Genomic DNA, 16,558 nt, shown 5'->3' on the forward strand with positions numbered 1-16,558 from the left:
TATTAAATCGTATGTCCACTTGATCTGGCATACCATATTTAGCAAAACACAAGTAGTAGCTACATATTAGTAGTTAAACAATGATCAAATGATTGCTGTTTGAACAGTAGCTAAATAATTATCTGCTCTTCCTTAAGATCTCTCCTGGGGTCAGCATACTCACCCCACTGGATAAGTTTGTTTCTTGTCTTTATATTTTCCCTTTCGTTTTGTTTCCTCTAGAGATGATTTCTGTTCAATAATAATACAAGATTAATTTAGTTTTATTAATAAATTATTTGAATACTCATATTCTCCTATTTTTAGATATTTAAATCTTGAAAGAAAATATACTATGAATTAATAAATATTCATGAAATAAACAAATGACCTAAATTTATTTAAAATATAAGACAAGATTATGTTACGAGACTGTTCTTTGGTGTTAAAAAGTCATGGTAAGATTTGTTTTGCATATAGAGACATTTTGATTTAAGAAATAAGGAAAATGCATGATAAAACTAGTTATTTTTCAACTAGTAAAATAATAGCTGTATGTAGAGTGAATTCAAGATAGAGGCACTGGATTTTAGATAGTCTTATTTCATGACACATATATCTGACATATGTTTATTAGTTTCACAGATACATTCATATGTGTATGTTCATCATATCTTTCAAGATAATTAGTTTATGTCCAGAGAAAAAGGAAATAAATAAGAGCAAAAATAACAAGACATATCAAAGGGAAGTATTTCTTTTCTAAAATTCTGAAATAAGTGATTATGTGTAATATTGATAGTAAAGAAAGAAAAAGAAAATCTAAGTTAAAGTATTTGAACATGAGCCATCTTTGGCCTTATGTATAGAAGAATATCAATTAGAAGTGTAAGAGTAGGGCTTTAACCACCAAATGTGGTTTCCTGAAAGGTTTCAAGGTGGTAAATGCCTTATCATAATGAAAAATGCATCATTTCATTCTCTTGTTCAAAATCTCATATGTAATAAGATAGTATTAGCATGTCAATAAAAATAAGCCTTTCTGAAATAAAATACATGTATCTTCCACCTAATTTACATAACCCATTCATGAAAGCAGTAATTACACACCAAAAACTTATTGAATTATCTATTTCATATTCCTTTAAATGCAAATTTATTATAAACTTCACTTAAACCCAAAAAGCCCAAATATTTCTTAAAATATAAATGCAATAAAGTAGTACTTTAGTAACTTATTATGTAAAATGTTTATAACTTTATCCGCCAATCACTGATTAAGATGGCTTCTTAAACTTTTGGCTTGTGTACTTTAATATAGTTTTATACAGCATATATGTTATGGAATGAAAGAATGTGGAAATACAAGGGCCTTCAGAAAGTTTGTTGTAAATGTATATTACCAAAATAAATTTTTAAAAAATTATGCATGAATTTCAAAAAGTTATAAACCAAATAAATTCTTACTTTAATTTGATTTTTTCACAAGTGTATTGAAACTCTTTCATACATAAGTATATTAGAAAACATGAAGGCAATTATTTAAGTATACAGAATGCAATTTACTTTGATCTATTCTTCACCAAATAAGTGGAAGATAATACTTGAGGTCAGTTGAAGGAAAAAGACTGGAGAAGGATGGAAGCAGTTACTGTTGGCCATGGGTTTGGAGGGTAATGCTATAGAGAAGCAAATGATGAAGGGTCACCCTTTCAAGTAAACTCTAAGACTAAGGGAAATTTATAAAGAATCTCTTGTTTCTATGCTATTGAAAGGAAGGCTATAGAAAATCTTTAGGAAAAGCAGTATACATTTTAGAGTGCAAATATTCCACACTGTTCATTGTTTGTACATCTTTATGTACCACTTGTAAATTTCCTACGTAAAAGATTTAATATTCTTTTTAAACAAAAGTCATCTCCCCATATCTCTTTCATATTCAAGGAAAACATTCCTCACTGAGTCTACTTAGTTCATCACTTTGTGATGTTTGTCTTATCACCAACCAAATCCAGAAAAGCAAGTTCATTTTTCATGACATACAAAGGATCTTTCAGAAAATAAATATTTCTTCAATGTAAATCTTGAGAAGTTCATAATTTTTTAAAATATATTAAAGTTGGGAAATATGCATAATTTTTCCCATAACAATAGCCAAATTATCCAAATATATCTTTATTGTTTTTTTTGAGGTACATTTCTTTAATGAAATGTAGGTATTGAAAACCAAGAATAGTTTTACTAGAAAAAGCTGTCTTTAGGCCACTGTTTATTGACTATTAGTAGTTTTTTATTAAATCATATATATATATATATTATTGTTAATATTGTGCCTTCAGACAAATCTCATTCAAATCAGGTCTGCCATTAATCCCGTAATACTTTATAATATCAACATAATGGATTGATTATTAGCAAATTACACAATCCTGTAGCACTTTTATATAAATCTTTTATAAAAGTTAAATTGCACTATATTAAGTAAGAACAATTGTATTTTGAAGATTAGTCATTTTAATGGTAGCTAATTACTACTTATCCTAATGCATAAATCATTATAGAATTTAATTATCTATGCACAGAATACACTGCCTTTAAAATGCTTTCAGATTGCTTAAATTTATAATTTCCATATACTTAGTATTCTAAAAATAATCATGTATATTCCCACAAAACCTTTAAAAAATAAAGAATATGCTTTCTAAAAATAATACCAAATATAAATCCTAGTTAGTAAATGAGAATGAGATAATTCCAAAGTTATTTAAAATTGTAAGATTTTCTTAATGAGGAAAGACACACTGAAAATTTTATTTGATCAGCTTAATAATGAATAGCTTGTAAAATCTATAGAAAAATGCTGAATTTTATTTGAAAGTTTTCGATTTACCACCTTTTTCTTAGTTATCATTGTTTTGTTTCATATGTCATAAGGTTGTTAGTATTCAGACCCTGTCTAACTTTTAACCTTCATAGCCTTTGGAATTCAAATCACTCCCAAGTGTGCTATGTTCTCTCTCACTCTTATATCCTGTCTATCTTTTGTTGAATGTCCTTGTATATCTATATTTACTGGATAAGTCCTACTCCTATCTTAATGTTCAGCTGATTTCATGGACTCTAAGAAGCCTTTCTCACATCCTATTCCCCAGTTTAATTGGGATTCTGTTGCCCCACAAAATCATTCTACTGAATCAGCCAGTGATATGGTATTTAAAGTGGCCTGATCTCACCTGACTGACTCTGTGGTTAGAATCTAAGATCCAGTGGCTTGAAATGCACAATGGGTGCACACATGTGCATGTCCAAACTCATAAAAAGGAAGTGAAAATAGAGTTGGAGGGATTGCTCTGTGACCATCACCCATGGGGCATGTTTTCTTACCTCTCTCTCTGTCTTTCTCTTTCTCTCTCTTTCTTTCTCTCTCTCTCTCTCAAGGAAAGGCATATGCCTGCTGGCAAAATAAAACGTAAAAATTCTACTTAAAACAAATCATATAATAGGAAATTTTGTTATTCCTTGACATTCCTACTCAAGCACTTAAGTTCATTAAAATTCAGAGCTGTGTTATTCATCTTTGTGTTTCATATTTGCAATTTAATTAGAAAGATCTTAATCAATGAGCAGTAAGAGTATGGCACAAAAATAATAAATTCCAAATTTGAGACTTACTATATACTACAGAAGGAATAATTGTTATGAGTTGTCATCTTTGGCAATAAGTTTTGGGTAGATAAGTGCATGGATATACAAATATAAATGGAGATGTAGTGGATATATAATATCTAAATCCAATGTAAATAAAATAATCAAGTAATAAGGTGTCCTTTAAAGAAAATAGCATAGAAAGTTACTAAGAACATGATTAAAAATAAATTGAAGCATAAACTTTCTCCCTTCCTGACCCCACTGAAATTGGAAAATATCTTTGAGTATTCTTACATTGTGGCAGAGTTATTGTTTTCATAAGTTCAATAATATCTGTTTCTTGCAGCAGAAATAGGAAATACTAGTAATTACCAGTATGACTGGAATGTCATATCTGAAGATATGACCAGGAAGCTAAGGAGCAAAGGTAGATTTCAAGAAAGTCAACAGAAGCTCTTGGAATGATTGCCTGGTACCATAAACAGCTCTGCCTGGCAGGTAAGTAAAGAATTTTACTTCCTGACAGGCCAAAAATCTATCAAGTACAGGTACCTAAAGGAACAATCAAATGGTGAGGTTCTGACCTGGCTTGGTAGACTTGGGAGTTTTTTTTAAAGAGTTTAATCTGAAGTTCCTCATAAAAGGGTCCAGCAAAGCCAACTAAATCAATTGGTATTCTGATAAGGCTTTCTGCAAATAACGGATTAAATTGAGACTAAACTTATTTTTTTACTTTTTGCAAGTAAGTTAGTATGCCTCTCTTTGGTAAAAAGGGGAATGGAGAGAGAAAAAATATATTTCTGAAGAAAATTACAGTACACTTGTTACTATATTTTAGCTCTGTCCATATCTGTTTTTAGAGTTTTTAAAATCTATCTACTGTTTGAATAGAATCCTAACTTTTTTCCTGACTTTAAGTCTTGAGTAACTTTTTCTTAACTTTTTTTTAAAATTTTGATTTATGAAAGTTAAAATTGATTATCTTAGAGATCAGCAGATGGTGGAATGATGTGACTGGAATCCCATGTGGCTGTGATTTGAATCATGGACCACACAGCTTCAAACTCACATCAGGCTCGTGTGCATGTGTGCCAAAAATCCTGAGAGGAAACAAGAGAAGGGATTGTGGTGTGGCCATCCCCTGGGGGGAGGGAGGGTGGTTTCTCCCTTTCAGTCTCTCTCTGTCTCTCTGGCGAGCACACATGCCCAATAGTAAAAATCTCTCTAAAAAAAAATATTGTTGGGACCAGCAGTTGCTATAATGGGTATGTCACTGGACTCCCACGTAGTAGACCTTACTTTGTGTCCCAGACCTTCTGGCTTGAACTCATGCTGGGCACGTGTGCGTGCGTGCCCAAGATCCCGAGAGGAGAATGGAAGAGAAGGGGTTGTAGTGTGCCCATCCTCCCTGGAGGTGATTTCTCGCTTTCTGTCTCTCTGTCTCTCTCTGTCTTTCTGGTGAGCTCACGTGCCCTATGGCAAAAGCTTCTCAAAAATATATATATATATATATATACACTTAATGACTGCAATAAGCTATTAACCTCTGCTAGGGGCTACCTTAGAGTATATTCATGCTACTCGTTGAGTTTTGTGCCTAAAGTCTGACATGTGTTCATAGATATGATTATATAAGCTGCACTTGTTGTTGAAAGCATTTAGATTAACTAAGATGTTTTGAGAATCAATAAAATGGGGGGGATAAATTATTAAATAAATATATTTATCTTAAAAATAACTTCAGTTCTAGTTCTTAGTCTATATCAACATAAATTTTTTACTCAGCAAAAATTGGCTTCTATAGTTTTTGTAATTATTTTAACTTTAGAATTTAGGAAAGAAAAAAGAAGAATGGATAAGATGAAGTAAATAAAGTCTCACTGTTTTAAAGGATTTCAGTTCATTTTTTTAAATTATGAATTCTGGTTTACATATATTCCATAGTATATCTTTATGGGGTACAGTTTGGTTTTTAAAAGCATGCATACAGTGTATAATTATCAAATTAAGAATATACACTTGATTTGATAATTATATATCTATTGAAGCAAATATACTCATCTGCTTCAACATCGAATATTATCTTACAAAGTGCATATTTGATATTAGTTCTACTAAAGTACTTAAAGGAAAATATTGTGTCTATAGTGTAATTGTTAATAATTTTAGAAGTATTTCTAATACAAAGGTGTATGATACAAACAGGCTAACTTATAGTGATATTTCTGTTATGTTTAATGCACCATAATTTCTAATTGTGAAATGCTCAACTCTAAGTTGTTCAGCGAAATATGGTATTTTATCATGTTTGAATTTTCTACAAACTTTCTCCACTGACTTATTATCTTGGCCATGTTATGGAAAGCATGTTTAACTTTATAGTTATTTTCTTTATATCTTCTTGTTAAAACTTAATTCATCTTTTGTCCCTTGGAGTATTTGAGTTTTTGAGAAAAAGCAACATTATGACATGGATTATTACATTTAAATTAAAATTCCTAACAAATTTAGAATCTAAGAAAATAGCCATATTCTGTCAGTAGTGATCTCACCAGCATGTAGACATTGACAGAAAAATGTCTTAGTTCACTATTATTATTACTATTTTTGCTGACAGATACACGTGAGACTGGTGATTTATCAGATTAGTGATTCATTTGGTCTATAATTCTGGTGTCTATAAAGATCAGAGGCCAAAGCCCAGCATCTGGCCAGCACCTCATGTTGTGTCACAACATGGATCAGAAAAGCTGAAAGAGATAATCAAATTCATGGAGAGAGAGAACGAGGCAGGAAGTGGAAGTTAAAATACTTTTCCATTTCTTCTTTCCGTCCTTCCCAGAAAGTGAGTGGTTCCTGCCAACCATGAAAATGATTCTTCCTCCCTCAGTCCATTGACCTACATACCAGTCTTGTCTGGCAAAGTCTTACCTGTGTTGAAGGTGAGTTTTCCTCTTAACTGACTCCCACCTTCCAATACTATTGCATAGGAACCAAATTTCTAGAACATGAATCTTTCGGAGATGAACAAACCTCTCTAAAACATGGCCAAAAGGGTGTTCCAAGTGATCTCATAGGAAGACATAATTATCTTTTTAAAATTTGTTTATTTAGGGACCAGCAGGTGGCGTGGTGGTTAAGGCGCTGGACACTCCCATATTGGCAACCATGGTTCAAGTCCTGGACCTGTTGGCTTGCTTTCTCACTTTCCTCTCTCTCTCTCTCTGTGTCTCTCTCTGGTCAAATTAAAATTAATGAATGAATAAATAAATAAATATTTAAAAAAATTTGTTTATTTATTACAATCAACTAGTACCTTTAGTAGTTTTTATGTATTCTCATCAGCACAAATATTTATGCAAATGGTAATTGGTATACACACAGGGATCAATGCATTACAAAGAAGAAATCATTGTTTCATGTAAAATTATTCTACTGTGGCAAAAGGAGACCAGAAAAATGATTTAGAGAGGTTAAGAACACATTGAATTCACACAATTCTCTACTAAGTAGTATTGCATATTTTTTGAAGGAAACTTTACACTCAGTTTTCTTATCTGTTATTAAAAAAAGATACTATCTTCTTAATAGAGTTATGAGAGATAAAATAAGAATAGTAAACCTTTGGAATTGTGTACTATAACACATACACCCTTTAATAAACATTAGTCCCTATCTTCATTAGCCTGAAAGTAATATTGCCATGAGATATAGAAAGAACTAGAAGGAAGTATCTCTTCTCTCTCTTTTGAAAGAATTATTCTTTTTATTGTTTTATTCTTTTTTATTTATTTATACATTTAATCACTATGCATCACTTAGATTGTAAATTGAATGTACACAACATGAATACACTTCACACCAGTCCAGTTGAGAATGCCAAACATGTTATCATCAACAGATAATAATCTATTTCTGCATAACATGAGTCTTGTGTCTCTATTTTTCTCCTTAATATCTTTCATTACACTCTCCCCCTTCTCCCACCTTCTTCCCACTTAATTATCTTTTTGCCACTTTCAATGTTCTGGCTTGTAGTCTTATGGGATTAAAAATATTTCATATAAACATATCTCAAGATATCAATTATATCGGGACTAGCAGTTATCGTAATGGCTATGTTGCTGGACTCCCATGTAGTCAACCACGGTTCGAGTCCTGGACCCGGTGGCTTAAACTCATGCCAGGAGCGTGTGTGTGCATGCCCAAGATCCCGAGAGGAGAATGGAGGAGAAGGGATTGTGGCATGGCCATCCCCCCCGGGTGGTGATTTCTCACTTTCTGTCTCTCTGTCTCTGTCTTTCTGGCAAGCATATGTGCACTGTAGCAAAAAACCTCTCCAAAAAAAGAAAAAAAAAAGATATAAATTATATAATATATCAGAATAATACAATATGAATGTGACATGAAAAAATTATACTAATCATTAGTTATGTGTGTGTATTTCTCTGTTAGTGTACTTATGAAAAAGGACAATATTCATTAAAATATTTGTTGAAGAAAATGAGGGGCTAGTAAGTAAATGTAATGTCTAATAATATTTCCAAAAATGTAATACAGATGCATATCTTCAAATATGTATTATTGAAATCTTTCAATGTGGCAGAAAACTATTTATGAATATACATGCCAGTGAACTGGAATTCAAAAATTCCATTTGATAAGGCTGCAAGTCCCTCCAGAGAAAATTTAGACATAAATGGCCAGCATTAACTGAAATTTCCCTTTTGTATTCCAGGGTAACCAAAATTCAACATATTGATAATTTTCTCTTCAGGTATATAAAACATTTCATCAGTTCACGTTTCAATTTTCTTAGGATTGAACCTAATTCTGTCCCTTTCATTGCTGACATAGAACAAAGCAAGGTGGTTTTTTTTTTTTTTTTCACAGTTTACTTAATTATTTCTTCCAAGAGTGAGTGAGACCGAAAAAAACAAAAAGACAGCACTCCCTCTACAGTTCTAATACTGTGATCCATTTCCAGCTTCGATTAGCCTGGTAATGGGCACGTGAGTGCCTGACATACTTAGTGAGGTCTCTAAACACAAACCAGAAATCTTACCATGTGGGTGTGTTTCATAGACTATTGCTTTACCACTGCGCTTCCATCTAGCCTCAAGGCAAACTACTTAGGAATGACATTAAATTCTGTCATAACATATGGGCCATTGTAGCTAAGGTCATAGGTGTTAAAATCAATCAGTCAAATCCTTCCCATTTTTTTTTGATAGATATGTGAACTTCAACAAAAAACCTAATATAATTAATCTTCATTTACTGCATAAGTAAAATTTGAATAAGATTAGTACCTGTATTACATCATACTTTGTAAATGGAATGAGATAATGTTTGCCAATCCATTTGGCATATAATTAGATCTGGATATATACCAGCTATCATCATAGATATTTTTAATTTAAGCCAACAAAAGAGCTACTAATTCTATAACTATCTTTCTTATCTAAAATATTTTGAACTTAGTATATAGGTTAGTTATGAATTAAATGCATACATATGTATAATATTATAAATAAAATAATAAATACTGTATATAGCAGTATCTGTGTGTGTGTGTGTGTGTGTGTGTGCGTGTGTGCCTGTATGCATATATTTATATATAAATTTATTTTCTTCTTGTTACAGGGAATATGCACTCACCAAAGATAGAGAAGCTGAGAGAGGAGAAGAGGAGAAGGCACCTCCCATGGGAAATGATCATTCTGGATTACCTTGTCTATTTCCCCCTCCTTTCAGATTTTTGGCCACCCATGCAAATGCACTGAATGTGTTTCTCAAGCTGCCAGGTCTAGGATTTGAACTGTGTGGTGGACTATGTGGGAAATGAATGTCCCAACAATAAAGCCATGGAGCTGGCCCTCAATAGCTATTAAGTCTTTCAAAATTTCCAACGTAGTTTTTCATTAGTATATTGTGTTCACTGTCCTTAAGGCTAAGTGCTGATAAACTTGTATTTTAAGCTTTATTATTACTTTATATCTTTGATTTATTTTCTCTAAAACACAAATTTATAAACTCAGTGTTAGGTTTCCAGCATTAGCAAAGGATGTTTAAAAAGGAATTATTAATTTCTTTTGGAATAGATAGTTTTTGGTGTATAGAAGCATACCTGATTTTTCCTTTTTTTTTTTTTTTAATGGAAGGTTTATATGCTTGCTGGAAGAAGGATAGAGAGAGAAATCTCTCATCAATGGAACATGGTCACACTGCAATCCATCTTCCCCCATTTCCCCATTTCATCAGGATTTGGTAATTTGTTTCTAATAAAAAAATTTACATTTTGTAAAATATTTTTACCACAGTTATTGAGGTAATGTGATTTTTGTCTTTTATTTCATTAATGTGTTATATTTCATTGACTAATTTTCATGGGTTGAACCATATTTTTATCTCAGAAATAATAAAGTGCTTTTGTCTTTATCTAGTCAGGCTACTATAAGAAAATACCCAGATTGGCTATCTTATTAAAAACAGAAATTTATTTCTTACAATTCTGGATACTAGGAAGTTCAAGTTCAATGCACTGGCAGATTCAGTGTCTAGTGACAGTCCAAAACATCTTTCACTCTAGCCTTAAATTGTAGAATAGTTTTGGGGTCATTCTGGGGTCCTTATTATAAAGAAGCTAATCCCCTTCATGAAGGATTTGTCCATATAAACTAATCACCTCCCAAAATTCCTTGCCTTAATACCAAAACCTTGTTAGTAGACATTTCAACATATGGATTTGGGAAGGGGGGTGTAAACATTCATACCACAGCAGGAGTATACTTTAGAATACTTTAGAAAGGAAATTAAACACTAGTACTTTGAAAACAATAAAATAAAAATGAGTAAAATTTAAGCAGACACAAATAAATGGAAAGAAATCTAATGTTCATGAAGTCAAATAATTTATACTGTTAACATGTTCATAGTACCTAAAAAAATCCACCTGTTCAATGCAATCTCTATCAAAATCTCAAAGGCATTTTACAAAAATTATAAAATACAATCTTAAATTCAAATGGAACTATAAATTTCCAAAATTACCAAATATTTTTGGACAAAAAGAAAAAATCTAGAAGCATCACACTTCCTGACTTAAAAATATATTATAAAACATTACATAATGGCTTAATAAATAGAAATATAGACTAATAGAACAGAATAATGATCTGGAACAAACCTACCCATATTACAGGCAACTAATCTTTGACAAGAGTGCCAAGAATACAGAATAGGAAAAGGATAGTCTCCTCAATAAATAACGTTGGTAACTCTTTATATCCATATTGAAATAAATGAAATTAGACTCATATTTCACCATACACAAAATATAATTCACAATATTAAAGACTTCAATATCTAAACCATATAACTCCTCACAGAAAATACAGGGGAAAGTGTATTGACATTAGTTTGGGCAATTATTTTTTGGTTATAATTCTAAAATGAGGGCCAGTCGGTAGGGGTGTGGTGGTTGAGGTGCTGGACTCCCACATAACCAACCATAGTTGGACCTAGTGGCTTGCTTTTACACTTTCTCTCTGTCCCTTCTTTCTCTGTCTCTCATGTGTGCTCACTAGAAAACTTAAAAAAAGATAGCAATAAAAAAATAAATAAATTTTTAAAATAATAAAAGAGATAAATGGAATTGATAATGGGATTATTTCAAACTAAAAAGCTTCTGCAGGGCCAAAGAAACAGTGGACGAAGTGAAAAGGCAACATTTTCTATTCTCGTTTTCTACAGGAGAAAATATTTGCAAACTATATGTATGGTAAGATGCTAATTTTTGAATACATAGTAAACTTCTGAAACTCAAGAACAATAAAGAAAAAATAACAATAATAAGTGGCAAAAGATTTGACTGTACATTTCTCCAAAGAAAAACATAGGAATAGGCCAACAGGTACATGAAAAGATGCTTAACATAGCTATTTGCAAAATGCAATTTAAACCATAAAAAGATATCACCTCACATCTGCCTATTATGAAACAAAAGATAATACATGTGGACAAGGTTGTGGAAAAAGAAATACCATTGGAATGTATAATGGTATAGCTTCTAGGGAAAAATAATACAAAGTTTATTCAAAAATTAAAAATAAACCTACTATATGATCTAGTAATCCCTCCTCTGGATGTTTATACACACACAAAATCAGGATTTTGAAAAGATAGCTGCATATTGTTTCCTTTCAGCATTATTGCAGTAGCCATGATATGAAAGCAATTCAGGTGTCTAGCCTCAGATTAATGGATAAAGAAAATGTGGGTATCTAAACACAGAAAATAAATATTATTCAGCCTTAAAAAGGAAGGAAAATCGGGCCAGAAAATGGTAAATGGTATGGAGGTTACACTGCCGGACTCCTATAAGTCCAACTGCAGCACAAGTCCCAGACACTGTGGCTTGAAACTCATATCAGTCATGTGTGCATGTGATCTCAGGAGAATGGAGGAGAAGGGATTGCAACTTGGCCATCCACTCTGAGTGGTGATTTCTCACTTTTCCTCTCACTGTCTCTGTCTCTGACTCTCTCCAGTGAATACATGTACCCTAAGGCAAGAACCTCTATGATAAATAAATAAATAAGTTTAAAATAGGGAAAATCTACCATTCACAATAACTTTGATGGATCTGGAGGGCATGCTAAGTATAATGTCAGTTATAGGACAATACTACCTGATTTCTCTTACATGAAGCATGTAAAATAGTCAAAGGAATAGAAGTATACAATGAAATAGTGTTTAACAGAACACAGGAGGAAGGGGAACTGTCATTCAATGGGGATAAAGTTGTAGTTGTACAAAATGCTTACATTCCAGAGATCAATGCATGATCATTTTCTTTGTGGCATTAAATAAAAACTTTAAATATTAAATAATAAGTGGAAGAGACATATGGAATTTATTCTTAAAAATAATATAAAACCAATAAAATTTTTTTGACTCACAATTTTTTTATTTTTTTCACAGTTTATGACTTTTCAAATTTGTCCTAAAGTCATTGAAGCAAAATCATGATAAAACATTCTCCTTTCCTTTATAATTCTCCAACATGTAAAAAAACAAAACCAAAACCAAAACCAAAACAAGAAACAAAACTATTTATAAGACCAGCAGTTGGCGTAATGGCTATGTTGCTGGACTTTCATGAAGTTGACCACAGTTCACGTCCCAGATCCAGTGGCTTAAACTCATACCTGGCGTGTGTGCTTGCGTGCCCAAGAACCCAAGAGGAGAATGGAGGAGAAGGGATTGCGGCATGGTCATCTACCCTGGGGGAGGGGGGTGATTTCACACTTTCTGTCTTTTTCTGTCTCTCTGTCTCTGTCCTTCTGGTGAGCACATGCACCCTATAGCAAAAACCTCTCAAAACAAACAAACAATTTGTAGGAAAAAAAAATGGTTTTGTATATGGAATGAAACAATATAAATTCAAAACTTATAGATAAGGGTTATCTCTATAGCTCATCTCTTTAAAAGTTTATATGAATATCCAATCAAAACCAACAAGAGTATTTCCCTTGAAACGTTCTTTCCACGGCTTTCCAAGTAGACCACAGACTGCACACTGTCTTGGAATATCCTCAGAAGGCTCTGTCAGTGATCAGAGTCACAGGTCTCAGTTACTATCAGGTAACAGAATAAAAACCCACAGAGTCTTTTTTTTTTTTTTTTCAAATGGAAGAGGGAAGACAGAGGGACAGAGAAACTATTCAAACTTCATCTTCTTTTCTTGTGGCTTATGGTCTCCTCTTCCTCCTCAGAAGCCACCTCATCATGATCCAAAGCCTCCTTGGCCTCTGCCACTAAATCCACCTGTGCTTTCTCTGCCTCCAACTTGGCCTCCAAAGATTCCTCTGCCTTCACCACAACTCCAAAGCCACCTTCACACTTTGGCTTGGTCCAGTACAAAGGTAACTTTGTTTCCATCAATTTTCCCATCTTCAATGGCCTCCTTGGCAGCTTTGGCATCTTCTGCACTATTGAAGTCTACAAAACCAAACTCTTTGGAGAATCCTGTTTTCTGGTTAGTGACTATCCTTGCATGAATAAAGCCATCAAAAGACTCCTTTAGTGTCTCCTCAGGCAGACCTTTGACAAACAGAGTTTTGGAGGGCTAACTTCTTGTGTTTCATAATCCCCAGGGTCCTTGCAGCTCCAGCCTGATTGCCTTGACTTCAATTCCCTTTTATTATAGGAATTTAAAGCTTCTTTAGCATCTTCAAATAAAGCAAATTCTATAAATGCACACCATTTAGATTGGCCATTTTGGCTCTGAGGATCTTTTATAAAAGTTGCGTACCTTTTCAAATACTTCCCGAAGTGTTTCTTCAGTTGCATTGTAGGAGAAGTTGCTTAAAACCAGAGTTTTTGATTCTCTACTCCAAGTGCTATTCTTTGCACCTCCATTGTCTTAATTTTGACCTTTCTCTCCCATGTAGTATAGAGAAATGGGCCACCCATCAATCTCTTTTCCCTGCTTTCTTCAAAGGTTCTTTCTGCATCAGATTATGTACTAAATTCATTATAAGCAATCCCTTTACTTTTTCCATCTTTGCTAATTATTCTGACCTCCACGGCATCTTCAAATACCTCTTTTAATTCATTTTGAGTGACTTTGTAGGGGAGATTTTTGGCTCAAAGTGTTCTGGCATCTCAATCTTTCTTATTGTCTTTTCCTTTTAGTTTCTCTAGTTTAATTTCATTGCAAAGACTTTTAACCTGGAAACAATATATATTTTTTTTAATTGGTGAGTTCCAAAGCTTTTCCTAGATCTTCAGCAGATTCAAGGCCAACATAGCCAAACTTCCTAGATGTATCAATTCTGACATCCACAACAGCAAGATCATTTTTAGCAAAAACATCAGTCATGTAAGTTTTTAACTCACAGATAGATTTGTTATTGTTCATGTTTCCAACAAACAGATGGAAGGGTGTAGTTGATTCTGTGGCTTCTACCTTCTGTTTCTTGGCCTCAGGAGCTGCTTTCTGTTTGGTCATTTCCTTCTTTTGTTTTCCAGCAACAACTTTGACAGGCTCTTCTTCCTCCTCAGCTTCCTCATCCTCATTGTCTTCCTCATCATCATCCACATCTTCATCAACTCCATCATCTTCAACCATGGTCTTGGCTTTCACAGGTACAGCTTTTGCAGGAGTTTTCTTTCCTTTGGCTGATGTGGTCTCCATAGCTGCTTCATCCTCCTCATCCTCCTCTTCCTCCTCATCCTCTTCCTCTGAGTCCAGAGTGGCAGCTGCTGCTTTCATCACCACTGGCTCAAATTTATCCTCATCTTCATCCTCATCCTCATTATCTTCCTCACTGTCATCTGCTTCCTCCTCTTTGCTGTCTTCCTTCTTGACATTCTTGCCACTCTTTGTCCCCTTGGCTAGTGTGAATCTCCTTTCTTAACAGAAATTGCTACCAATGCTTTGCCTGGCATGGGTCCCTTTTATCCAGGTGTGGTGACTGCTTTGGCTGGTGTAACAGCCTTCTTGCATGGTATGGTAGCTGCCTTTTTACCTGGGGTGACCACTGCTTTCTTGTCAGGTGTAGAAGCTGCAACATTTTTTGTTGGAGAAAGTACCACTTTCTTCGCTAGAGTTGAGAAAGCCTTCTTACGTTTTTTTTTCTTTTGAGGAATGATAACCTCTTCCCCAATGATATCACCTTCATCTTCTGACATTTCTTCATCTTCACTGTCTTCCTCTACCTCCAAAGGAGGAGGAGCCATTTTCTTGGGGTCACCTTGACTTTTACCAGACGTAGCGAGCTTTACCATTATGATCGCGTAAGATGGCGGAGTGTGTGGTGGGCGTGTGGCATAGATGAGTCTTGAGAAACTCCAGCGATATTGGCGGTGACCGTGGGCATTGAAGATCTTACAACGTGTATGCCCGGGTGCCACCTATAACTGGAGAATAAGCAAAAGCCTTTTTTCCTTTTTATTTTTTAAGTCCCACTTCTGTATTGTGTTATATTCTGAGTCATATGTATTCTTACTGCATAAACCACTATTACCAGAAAATTAAACTGACTCTTCAGATCTGATTTTAAAATGAATTAGGAATCATAACTGATGGATCCTATAAACTTCTATTCTAGTTCTTATGAACATCCCAAGATTTGTCTAGGAATTCAATTGGATTCAGCATCACACAACAAACCAAACTTTCAAGAAGACTCTAGAGAATATTCTCTAGAGTTCTTGTGAGAACATGCATGTAGTGTTCTAAATGGTTTGGAGTTTTGCTACAATATTTTCTGTGCTTTCTTTTCCTTCTTTTATTCTTCATATCCCCTAAGAAAACCGCAGGCACTAGGTACTGCAATAAATTGTTATGGATGTTATGTTAGAAAAGAAAAATGCTCTGAGACATGGAACTGGGGCATATTGTCTATTCTGTGAGGTCAGGAATGTCCTCCCTGAGGAAGTTTTGGAGGAATAGTCTGAATACTAATTTGATGAAGCAGGTTTTCCAGTCAGAGAGATGTATTTTTTTTAGGGCTTAAATGAAAAATTACAGAAAAAAATCAATCATCTATGTATGTTTGTATGTTCTTCTTGTCTTTAACAGAGGACCCAATGGCAATTATATCCACAGATTCAAGGCACACATTGGATGCCCAAACATAATTGCTTGGATGCTATAAGGCTAATTTTGTGGCTCTTAGCCTATATAATAGCTATAATAGGCCCTTCTTGAAAGAAGCTGAGAAATATACCTGGAAGATATTTTTGGCATGATGTAGGATGTACTTTCATTTCTCGATAAAATTTAGAAATGTTTGCTTCATCTCAAGTTAAATGAGACATATTTCAAAGGGATTTTAACAGACCAGGACATGTATCTTCAAAAATTATGAGACACATAAGACACATTTCTGAATAGACAGGAGAAAGTTTGAAACAACAG

General features: G+C 33.7%; 1 pseudogene; it reads right to left on the minus strand.

Annotated features, from left to right (window-relative positions):
- Window positions 1-13,351: 13,351 nt before the first annotated feature.
- LOC102473313 (nucleolin pseudogene) lies at window positions 13,352-15,423 on the minus strand (annotated as a pseudogene).
- Between the last annotated feature and the right edge of the window lie 1,135 nt (window positions 15,424-16,558).

This window comes from Tupaia chinensis, unplaced genomic scaffold, assembly GCF_000334495.1.
Source record: "Tupaia chinensis unplaced genomic scaffold, TupChi_1.0 Scaffold000022_1, whole genome shotgun sequence".
Classification (NCBI taxonomy): Eukaryota; Metazoa; Chordata; class Mammalia; order Scandentia; family Tupaiidae; genus Tupaia; species Tupaia belangeri.